Raw genomic sequence first — 12514 nt, 5'->3', positions numbered from 1 at the left:
CTAGTTCATTGAAAAGAAGGTTTTGTGCTATTTCCACTTTATTTCTTCTTTACAAGAGAGAATCTTCATCTCTGGGTAACTTCTTTGATGATGATTCAGAGTGTATTAACTACTGGTAATCTCTTATTATTTTATGATTAAATTTTGCTTTATTTTTCAAAATATAAAAAAGAAAAACTGAAGTTTTCTAGAACAGAAGAAATTTTGTCTCTCATCTGTACATTAAATCCTGCTTGGTTTCCCAACCCCGTGCTGCTGTACAGACTTAATCAGTTCACAAACTCCTGTGAGACAATTCCTTAACATAAAGTCCAACATATGCAATATTGATTGTGTTTACCAGAATGCTCTCAAGAATTATGGTTCACATCTTAACTATCAAAGGGACATCCCAGAATTCCATTAGAATTAGCACCGAGAAACTTCACCTGAGGGTGAAATTCTACATCATGAAAAAATGAGTTGGTAGAAAACACTTCTTTTCCATTGGGCAGAGGCAAACACTGAGGATACCAGGATTTAAATCTCAGTGAGACCTCGGCTCAGCACTCAGATGTGGGGAGGGTAGTCCCCTCCAGCAAAGGGGAAGAGTTCTTCCTCACAATGAAGAAGGATCAACTGGAATCACGCTGTCTGTGCTACCCTTCTCTCTCATTCCACATTCTGAGGTGCACTGTTTGCCTATCACTGTCCTAGCAGCACAGGGGACTTCCTTCCCTGTGACACAGTCTTCTTTTAGTAACAGCACTCTTACAACATATTCTCACCTCTGATATTCTGACGTTTGCCTCCAGCCCTCAGATACCAATTTCTCTTTCCACGGTGCTGACTTGGGTGGCTGACTCTTGTCCTGTGCTGTTCCCAGTGTCCATTGAGAACACTGTATTTAAGCTCCAGAAAACTTCCCTTTTCCAGCCTCTGCAGCCTTCTGTCTCCCAACATCATGAGATTCTGACCGGTAGGATCTAACACTTACCATGCTCTTCATCTTTCTTTACCAACAAACAGTTCCATAACTTTACCCTAAAGGGCAGCCCCCCCCCCGGGATGACTCCCACTTAGATTCCTTAGGTTGAGTTCCTTCCCATGCAGACTCTGAGAACAGGAACTTTATTCTAGTGAATCACCCAGGTACAGCCATAAAGGAATAGGAAGCATTCAGAGAAAGAATTGATGCTGGAAAGAAGGCACATTTGTTATAGTTTAAATAAAAAATGGCCATCAAAATCTCAAGTGTTCAAAGACAGGGCTTTTGAAAGTTGATTGGGTTATGGGAGCATTATATTTGTTGGTGGATTACTCCATTCTGTGTTCACTGCTGAATGTGCTGTTAGGAGTTGGGGCCTGATCAGAAAGGGTGGGTCACTGGGATTAAGATTGGATAGTTGTATTCTCCCTTGTTTCATCCTTTTCTCTCTCTGCCTCCTCCAGCTGTGGATCAGTCATCTTTTCTCTCCCATGCCCTTTTTCCATGCTATTTCTGAATCAGAACTAGCCTACTATGGACTGAATCCTGTGAAATCATGAGCCCATCAAACTCCTCTTCCTTTGCTGTACTTGTGGTAGATATCTTGTCCCATGAATGGGAAACCAATACAGAAAAATATGGTATCAAAAGTTGGGTCATTGCTGTGACTATACCTAATCGTGTGCTTCAGAATCATTTGGAACTGGTTTGCAAGAGGAGTTTGAAAAGATCCGGAGATGGTGGCTACAGAAATCTTAGAATGCTGAAGGCAGAGATTGATGGGAGATGCTAATGAGAGCTCAGAAGAACAAAATGGTAATATTAACAGGGACAGTAAAGGTCAAGCTTGGGAGGGTTCAGATGGGAAGTTGGACTACATTAAAAATCTGAGTTTCTGGGCCAGGGATTTAGCTCAGTGGTTCTGGTGCCTTCCTTGCAAGTCCAAGGTCCCAAGTTCAATCACCAGTACCAAAACAAAACAAAACAAAACAAAAAAACCTGAGCTTCTTACCTCATGGGTCTTGCTATCAATGAATATCATGAGGTTAACAATGGAAATTGCTCAAACCACTCAGTTTTATGCATGTGTAAATTTGTGTGTGTGGGTGTGTGTATGTGTGTGTGAATTAGGAAATATCATTCCTATGCTTTATATGGTTAACCAGTTGATAAAAAAAGATTTCATTGACAAAAATGCTTAGAGAAGTAAGTTTTCCAGGCCACTAAATTTCTAAATACATAACTAAGGAACACTACTTGTTGCACCCGTTCCCTCTCACATTAGTACTTTGTAACTCAATGAAATTGTTGTAATCTTGGACTGTATGTTTGTAATATATTTTAAGTTATTTTTTGAAATGAAAGCATTTCACATTTTATTGAAATTTATAGTGGGCACACTGTAATAAATTATTATTAGTGTACATTAAGTTAGAAGAAACCCACCCAAAAGGATGTCACTTGGTCTAGACAGAGAAATTGATACTTAGAAGTGCCCGTGTATCATCACTCAGGCACAGTGAATTGAGGTGCTGGCTGCAGAGCTCTTCTGCTCAACAAACCCCACTTCACAACCATGGAAGAGGAAAAGGACAAAGGAGCCTGCCAAACACAGCCACTTGATAACCATGGCTCTGGTCACAATGTTAGGTAATGTGGCCAAGAGATGTTAAGTTGTCATTAAGGTGAAAGATAGAAATAAAGTTGCAAATCAGTGAATTCAGTTTTTTCCTTTTCTTCACTTCCACTTAAACAGTCCTTGCAACAAAGTCACAAACATAATAAAAGCTCTAAAACATTCCTTGATTATATATTTTTTCTCTTTATTATCATTGGTCATTAAATAATTTATCTAGACATTAAATGTTTGGGAAGTATTTACTTCCTGCGGATTTATTTTCAAGAAAATACAAACAGAAATTCAAAGCATTTATTTCATGGGTACATGCTTACATAAAATTTGTAATCTTTGTTTTGAATAAAGTCTGATGAGCACAATGTGTCTCGGGGTCTACCCAGGATATTTATCTTGATATCCTTCCTGGTGGATTTCCTAAAGCCTTGCTTTCTCTACCAATGTTCATCATCTCAGCATCTGCCTCAGGGCCCCTAGGACCTCCTTGTTCCTCAGGCTGTAGATAAATGGGTTCACAAGGGGTGTGATGATGTGTAAAACACTGACACCACATTATCCTGGGCAGGGTCATGCAAGGAGTGAGGCCACATGTATGTGGAGATACCTGTTGTGTAGAAGAGGCTGGCCACAATCAGGTGGGAGGAACACATGGAAAGAGATTTGCTCTGTCCTGTGCCTGAGCCCATCTGGAATGCAACAGTGAGAACCAAGCATAGGAAGCTAGGATGGCCAGGAAAGGCAGCAGCAGGATAATAAGTCCACTCAAAAGGATGGCATACTTGTACTGGGATGTGTCCTGATGTACTAAAGGCAGTAGAGAAGGAACTTCACAGAAAAAGTGGTCAACAAACCTAGACCCACAGAAAGGAAGCTGGAAAACATACAGTGTGTGTATTAAGGAGTTGACAGCACTGCTGAACCAGGCGCACATGACCAGGCAGCAGCAGATCTTGCTCATGAGTACTGGATAGTACAAAGGATGGCAGATGTCTATGTAATGATTGTATGACATGAAGCCCAAGAGAATAGCTTCAGATCCACCAAGGCTCAGGAATACAAATATCTGAATCTCACAGCCCCAGAATGTAATGAGTTTGGTATTTGTCAGGAAGTTCGTTGGCATCTCGGGCACAGTGATGGAGATGTACATCATGTCGATGAGGGAGAGCTGGCTGAGCAGGAAGTACATGGGTGCATGGAGTCTGCCATCCAGTGGGATGAGGTGGACCAGGGTGACATTCCCCAGCACAGCCACCATGAAAATAATGGCAATGGCAACAGAGGAAAGCATTCATTCCACCATATTGGAAAAGATCAACAATCATAAAATCTGTCCCAGAACTTTGGTTTCTTGTTTCCATGGCTTAAATTGAAATATCAAAGCAGTATATGAAAAGACCATAGGTGAATGTTAACTCCTCTTTGTATGAGACAAAATGACATAACTAAATATGACAGGTATTTCCAGAATCACCTTAGGCAAATACATCTCTTTCTCCTCTTAAATACATTACATCCTGTATACAGTTATTTTTAAATATTTTTACTTGTGATTAACATACAGTATTTGCAGATATTAATCCACTACATGTGATATTTCACCACTTGCATGCAGTGTACATAGATCAAATAGAAAAATTAGCACTTCCCTGTCCATTTTTTTTAACCTTAGGACATTCATCTCCTTTCTTCCAGAGCTTCATAAATTGCATATGGTGAAGGGAAATTAAAGATGCTTACTGATTTCAGATATATTGAAATATAAATATGCTTTTTAAACTATTTTGATAATTTATTTGCAAAAATTACATTCTGCAATTGTACATATCTTTAGGGTGGTAGAACACAACTTTGTTCATTTATTATGAAAATATTCTCCCACTAACTCAATTGTCTCATAAAAGTGATTCTATGTTAAGACTGAGTTGATAAATGTAGTATAATCTTTAGTGAATCTTTATGTTATTTTCAGTTGTACTTACATTTTTTTTAAATGGAAATAAATGCTACAGTAATATTTATATGAAAGTTATAGCCCTTTTGATATATGAATCGAGTGCTGTCAATTTCTTCTTGTAAGCATAGATGAAACTTTGCGAATTTGGCAAAATAAGTTCACCAAAATGAGGAAAGTTTTAAATGAATTATTCAAATTTAAATTAACATTTATTATTCTTTGAGTGAAGTAGTCTGTAGAGAATAGTTATTTATGGGGCCAGGGATTTAGCTCAGTTGTTCTGGTGCCTGCCTCACAAGCACAAGGTCCCAAGGTTGATCCCCAGTACCAAAAAAAAAACCCCAAGAATAGTTACTTATAAGGTAAGAATGGAAACTTTTGTCTTTGTTTTTGACAGAAATTCTGATTTCTAAAATTTTTTCAGGGTAAATATTGTCTTGTTAATTTGGGGGTCTTACATTCTAAAAATATATGCTGAAGTGATCTGAAACAATATTATATACTCTAAGGATTGGCTGGGCCTCAATTCCTGGAATAGCACAGTGATAGTATTCCAGCTACACAAAGCTCCTAACTTCAGTAATATTTAATCAGCTTATAACTCTTGTCCATTCTTTTAATAACTGCTTTTAATTCTTGAGCTTAAACTCAGAATCATATCTGATGAATAGATAACTCATTCTAAAATACACGATACACACACACACTATATGTATATGTATGTATGTATATATTTCAGTCTAATAAATGAAGACTTCCTAACTTGTAGTAGTTTCCTTAAAGATAACATGAAACACGATGCTTTAACAGCTGATTCTCACCAGATTGGGCCAGTAAGGACAATGATCTTTCATCTATTGATCCTCAGTAGACCTCACCAAACACTTGTCCAGTTAAATCAATGAGGTTAAGACACTTTGAGTTGAGTAGTTTGCAGTACATATCACCAAGAGCTTACCAAACATTAGTGAGTGTGAGGACAGAACTCTCTTAATCCTAACACTTCAAAATCCCCAGTCATTGTCTCATCTGTAGTGAGAGAGCACATTGATTTATATCTTCTTTTTCCTTGAAGGTTAGTACACATGTATATATTTATGATCTTTGGATGTTTGTAGACCCTTCCCGTTCTAGCACCTTGTAGATAAAGAAAGACCAAGCCGCAGATGTTAGGGTTCACCACAGAGCACCAAAAGAGGACTGTGGATGACCAAAATACATCACTTGAAACACCCGTTGGTGGTTATTTAGAGAAACTGGGGACACAGGAGTAGCTCTGAAAAAGTGTCCTCTTGTAAAGGAAATGTATCTTGGGGAAGTTATCTACCAGGAGGAGACTGCTCCAGGCAGCCTTTATCACTGCAGGGACTTGTATTCCTTTGAGCTCATCTGGATTTGTTACCTGGCAAAGCAGAGCAGGACCTGGGCCCCACATGCATCTCACAGGCCTGGCTGTGAGTTTCTCCTCTGCTGGGCTTGCAGCATGTCTAGGAAACCATACAGTTCACAGTTGCTACTTCTCTGTGCACAGCCAGCCCTGTGGGGACCTCCTGCCTGGACTGGGGAGACTTTCTCATTCACCCTGCATCTCCTTCCTGACCCTCCTGCTGCTGGTCTCCACAGGGCCCTGAGTTGGAGTCATGCTCCTCCCTGCACTGGAGGACACTGTGCACTCCTCCGCCATCCCACACATTCATCTCATATTCTTGGGAGACTCCTGTGCCTCTGTAAGTCACTTAAATGGCTTTCCTCTGGTAATCTGCATGTTTCAGCATAACTCACAGCCTTCTCTAAGGACCTGAGAAGGGGAAGGAAGTCACTTTTCCTTTTTCAGCACAGATGCTGCACAGTCTCTGGAACTGTGCTCATGTCCTGGTTCCGAAACCCCGGCCTCTCACACTTCTCCCATTCATTGTGGCTGCACACTTGCCTTGTGCTGCATGCTTGCCCAGGAGAGTTCTGTGCAGGGACCTAGGTGTTCAGTACCATTCCCTTCAGGCACAGGGTGGCTTTGACTTTCTTGTGTGCCGCCTGCCGCCTGCTGGCTGTAATCTGTCATTACCTCCAATTTTATTTCATGCCCACTGTGATGCTCTTTTCTCACAGCTGGGTTCTGTCTGTGTTGTTCAGCGTTTTTCTCAATGTGCTTGCTCTACTTTCAGAGAAAACAGGCACTTCTGTAATGAGATCCCTTTACTATGTAACAAACCTTTTAAAAGTTGATGATCTATAAACTATGCTTCCATTTTTAAAATTTCAAGTAAAGGTCTTTTTTAAGCAATATTACTAATTTCTTCCTGCAAGCCCAGTGTAATCTTCAATAGCATATTTTCCCCCTGGTTGTGGGGGAAGAGGAGGGCTTAGATAGTCGCTCTCATTACTGTGATGTCTTTTGTTAAAGAAATAATTTTTGGTGCTACTTATTGACGCACAGAGGAAGGCAAGGGGTGGGAGTACCACTGGCTACAGCTCGGAGAGAGACTGTGCTCCACTGAAAGTAGCTGTGGTGAGTGGGACGAAGAGCCAAGGAGCAGGAGGAAATCAGCTGCAAGGGAGCGTCTGGTCCTGAGGGCTCTGGCCAAGCTGAATTCTGTCTCACAGGACTTGCGGAGGACAGGGCGGGGTCTGATCTCACTTGTGGAGTGGTGAAGAGTTCCTGCCCAAAAATTATTTAACATATTTCAATTTCATAACTATATGAGTCATTTTGTACCTTTCTCAAACAGTACCTTTTAGTGGTATGCAAGGGTAATGACATTAATAAAGGGAGGAGTCCTAGTTGTTCAAGTGTTGAATAAAACATACACTACATTATTAAATGATTTATGACAATCAAAGACACACTGCCATGAATGGCCCTCAAAACCTCCCCCTCACTTTGAACAGACACATCTCGTCCTTCTCACTTTCTGAGGCAGCTCTGGGGTCCTTTTTCATGAGTGTCTTTACAAGGTAAAATCAAAACTCTGGTGACTGCTGCTGCCCAGAGCCATCCAACAGAAAGGCAGCTTTTAAAAACACGAGGCTGTGTGTTCATCTGCCCCATTCACTGGTTCTGGCACCCACCGTGTGACTTCTGGCTCTGCCCCAAAGTCAAACTAATTACATGAAAGGTCAATTGATTCAGGACATCAAGGCAGCCAGAGCAGCACAACTAAAGACACTCATAAAAGACGTATCCAAAGCTGCTTCCCTAGAAGAGAATATTTTGGAAATTATCACCACAAGGAAGTCACAAATGTTTGAGGAGACAGAAATGTTAAATGGGATTTAAATGCTACACATGTATATATTTATCTGAATACATACTACACCAATAATATGTACAAACTTTATGTTCTCAAGCTCATCTAAAATATAAATTTAATGAGTAAAAGAATTTAAAACTAAATTATCTGAAAAGGAAGAGAATAAGGGAGAGGTGATAGGAAACTAGAAAATTGACCTTTGAAGTGGAGAAGGGGATGGAAGAGACTGGACAGGAAAGGAAGAGGAAGGAAAGAGATTGAAAATGATCTAGAAACTTGAGAACATATGTGCCAGTTCCCCCAAAATGGACAACAATATTTTGTATTGCTGCTGGGCACGAATTCTTTTAAAAGATGAAAAAATAAAGATGAGGCAAAGATGAAATGTGTGGCTCTTCAGAACAGGTGGGTGCACCTGTTACCCCACAGGCCAGGCACAGATCTGACCCTCGGCTATCAATTCAACTGTCAGCCCACTGCCCAGAGTGTGTGTAAAATGTACAAATATGGAAAAGTGTGTTTATTCACGATTTGGCCAAATAGGGAGTGCAGTTGTTCCACCTCTGGGAATGCACAGAAGTACTTTCACTTACAGGGGGAATAGAACAAACCAGGAAATATCTACATGCAGATTCAGCCTCAGACCTAGACAAATAATGTCTGAAATGGATTGAAAATCCCTTAGTCCCAGGGATGGAGGCAGCAGTCATTTCTGTCAGCATGAGAAAGCTGGAAAAATAGCTCAGCTTTAAATATAAACATTTCAACCTGGTCTCACCGCTCCAGAAAGAGCACTAGTCATTGAATAATGATTGAACAGAAACTCGGTCAGGTAAAGACACATTTCTGTTCTCCTCTACCTCATACTTTGACATTTGATTTTTCTCTTCATGTTTAACATACTCTAAAAATCATGGCCATGAAGCAAAGTGTGCTGAACAATGAAAGGGGATAGCTTCACCCCAGTGACTAAACAAACAGCGTTAATGAAAAAGAAGGGATCTGGAGACTGACAAGGCAGCTGAACAAGGTGGTCATGTGAGTCCACAGGAGGCTGAGAAGGAACTGTCTATGGTGGCATATTCCTGTAATCCCACCACTCCAGGAGGCAAAGGCAGGAAAATCTCAAATTCAAGCCAACACTGAGCAACTTGGCAATGCCTAAAAATAAAACTGTGCCTACAAATAAAAGCAAAATGGGCTCCAGCTCCTTCCTCTCAAATGAAGGTGATCTGCAGGAGAGTGGACAGTCCACAAACGTGGGTGAGTGAGGCCTTTCTTTACTGTCAGCCATTTGCCACAGCAGGGAAATATTGGACTTCTTAATTGTGACTATTTTGGGCAATCTCATGATTTCAATAAAATCAAATTTACCTGGCTTAGACACTGCATTGGTCACATTTATGTCACTAGGACAAAACACCAGACATAACTTACAGGGAGAGGTTTATTTTGGCTCACAATCTCAGCCCATGTTTGGCTGACTCTGAGGCAGAAATGGTGGAACAGCCTGGATGGAGGAAAGCTCCTCATCCCATTGTAGCCAGGAAATAGAGAAGCCAGTGGCTGGGAACAAGGATGACTTACAGGGGCCATCCCAAGTGACCCAACAATAGCTAGAACTTCTTGTAACTGCACATTCAGCTAATGGTAAATTCACTGATGAGTACAATTCCTTCATGATCCAATCACCCCCCAAACACACAAGATCTCTGGAGAACTTTAGGATATAAAACTACATTCTGACCCTGACCCCCCAAAGACTCTTGTCCATCTCTGTATGAAAAAAATGCACTCAGTACATCTCTAGCAGGCTCTGAAGTCACAATAGTTGCAGCACTGCTGAAAAGTTCAAGTGTCCTCTGAGACTCAAGGCAAATTCTTACTTGTGATCCCCTGTAAAAATCAAACAAAAAGTTAAATACTTCCAACATACAATGGCAGAGGGTAAATGTCTCCTTAACAGAAATAAGAGAGGGCTAGAATGGAATTAGACCAAAGCAACCCTGAAACCCAGTAGGGGAAAGCATATGTTCTGTAGCTCCACATATAGTACCTGGGGAAGTTGTGGTAAGAACTGGATTCCAAGTGGCGTGGGGGCTCCTCCACCACAGAAGCATTGCCAGTTGAAGTCTTCATGCTCTTTCTCTAGGGCTGGCTCCAGTACTGCCTGCAGATTTCCTTAGCACATGTCCCACATCCTGGTATTTCCAGCATTCTGAGTTCTCCACTGACTTTTCGGCTTCACTCTTACAGCTTCCCACACTGCTCTCTCAGGTGCAGACTGACTGGCCTTCTTCTGAAATCTGGCTGGAAGCCTTGCTGAGCCCACAACTCTTGCATTTTGCTTGACTGTAAAACCTCCATTCACCTCCACAGATGGGTATGCATATGATTATTCAGACCAGCTCCCCTTGGTCTTGAAATCCTGGATACCATCCTTACATGGGCTCTGGTTTTCTTCCCCTTGACCTCTTCTCCAGGCTGGTGCCTTTTGATGGGTAGTGTGGAGAGCAGAAATTAGAGAGGGCAGCAACTTGTCCTATGGTGAAGAGGGCCTGAGAATGGATAGGTGAACAGAAGACTCAGCAACGTCCTTCCCATGTATAGGGGTCTATTGGCAGATGTGTCAAAGCCTAGGCATCTAAGGACACAAAGCCTGTCCTTTAGCACAGGCATATGATGAAGTTTGTTATAGTAATAAATCAGCATGGACAAGCACACATGTGCCACATGGCTATATGCAAGGTCCTGTGGCTGTTTTGTCTGTGTCTCAGAAAAGCTGAAAAAGACACACAGCTCTTGAGTTCTGCAGCTCAGCTCTAACTCTTATGCTCTGATGCCACCATGGTGCTGAAATTTAAGTTGGTTCTTGCTTTCTTGTGATGTCTGCTCCACATGTGTTCCTTTCTTTGGGAACCTTGCCTAGCCAGACCCCCCTTCAGCCCACTGGCCATGATACCATGGTGCATTTCTCTGCTCTTCTGATGTTGCATATGTCTTTACCCAGATGTGCCTGCCCTAGGAATTCCTGTAAAGACAGCAGTGGATGATGACTTTCCTGGGTCCTGCATCCAAGGAGTGAGGCCTCACCTGGGGATGTGCAGAAATGCAGAGCATCAGGGTCTCTTGTGACCCACAGGGTCAGAGTTTGCCTCTGCAGAAGGGCTGGGGGACTGTGAGTGCCTGACATGGGGGAAGCCTCAAATGGAGCCAGAAGTCCTCTAGCTCAAAGGATCTGTGACAGGGCTTGTGGAATACTGAAGGAATTTTGCTCTCTAAAAGTCCTAGTGGCAATGGCACCTGTTGGAATTGGAGACAGTAGAACTTGGGGTAAGTCTCTGGTTCAGTTCTCCATGAGCAAATGATTGGCCTCCATATGACAAGTGCCAGCTTAGTAAAGTAGGAATGCTAATGATTAACTGATCTCAGGCAAATGCTGAAAACATTAGATGAGATGAATGAAGAGCATCTTCCAGGAACTTAACAAACACAAAACACACAAAAAGCAAAACATACCTGAGCATTCATGAGGCTTTCAGACGTAAATGGCCCACTTGTCATCCTCTTAGTTTAACTCTGTGGTTTATCCAGAATCTTACACTAGACTTAAGAAATAACTATAGGATTTGTTTAAAGGCTTTGGGTGGGAATTTGGGAAGGAGAAAGGAGAAAATTGTGCAGGATTCCAATAATTCCCAGTGCTGTCAAGGCCATGGGTGGTGGGAACAGTCAGGCTGAGGCTGCCTGGTTCTCCCATCTGCCCTTACTCCTTCCCTGCCTCCCTAATGCCCAGCAGCAGCCTTCTCAGTGCCCCCTTCACCTCTTTGTTCCTGAGGGTATAGATGAGGGGGTTCAGGAGAGGGGTGATGATGCTGTAGAAGAGCGTGAGGAACTTTCCCTGGTCATGGGAGGAGCTGTTTCCTGGCTGCATGTCCATGTAGACAATGTTTCCATAGAAAAGTGAAACCATCGTGAAATGGGAGCCACACGTGTTGAAGGCCTTTTTCATATCCAGTGCTAACTGCATTTGTAACACAGCCCACATGATGTAGCCATAGGAGACCAGGATGAACGCCAGGGGAGACAGCACAATGACCACCACCAGCACAAAGATATTGCCTTCGATGGATGTTGATGCAGGCCATGTGGATCAGGGATGGCATCTCACACAGGTAGTGGTCCACACAGCGCCGCCCACAGCACAGCAGAAATAGGGTCACTGGGGATATGGCCAGGGAGTTGGCCACCCCACATCCCCAGGCTACCAACACCAAGCCCAGGCAGAGCCTGGGACTCATGATCACCATGTAATGCAGGGGCTTGCAGATGGCCATGAAGCAGTCATATGCCATGACAGCCAGGGGCAGGCACTCCACACCGCCCAGACCCAGGAACAGGAACAGCTGCAGGTTGCAGCCCACATAGCTGATGGCCTTATCCAGTCCATGCAGGTTGCACAGTAGCTGTAGGATAGAACTGGTGGTGAAGCTGAGGTCCAGGAAGGACAGGTCCATGAGGAAGAAGTACATGGGCATGTGGAGGTGGGGGTCCAGCTGGGACACCAGGATGATGGTGGTGTTGCCCAGCAGGGTCAGGAGATAGGCTACCAGGATGACCCCAAAGAAGATCCTCTCCAGGTGGGGGTGCTCAGAGAAGCCCAGCAGGATGAAGGATTCCTGGGAGCTGTCATTGGTTCCAAACAT

The 12514-nt window shown here is 42.7% G+C and overlaps 2 pseudogenes; both read right to left on the bottom strand.

The window, feature by feature from the left end:
• Window positions 1-3050: 3050 nt before the first annotated feature.
• On the bottom strand, window positions 3051-3964 carry LOC147822107 (olfactory receptor 2AK2-like; annotated as a pseudogene).
• Window positions 3965-11574: 7610 nt separating this feature from the next.
• Window positions 11575-12514, bottom strand: LOC101697989 (olfactory receptor 2W3-like; annotated as a pseudogene).

The sequence above is a fragment of the Heterocephalus glaber genome, unplaced genomic scaffold, assembly GCF_053883595.1.
Source record: "Heterocephalus glaber isolate CG9 unplaced genomic scaffold, H.glaber_assembly_v1.0 deba00001673, whole genome shotgun sequence".
Classification (NCBI taxonomy): Eukaryota; Metazoa; Chordata; class Mammalia; order Rodentia; family Bathyergidae; genus Heterocephalus; species Heterocephalus glaber.
Note: the sequence above shows the minus strand (reverse complement) of the source record. Positions and strands in the feature narration are given on the sequence as shown.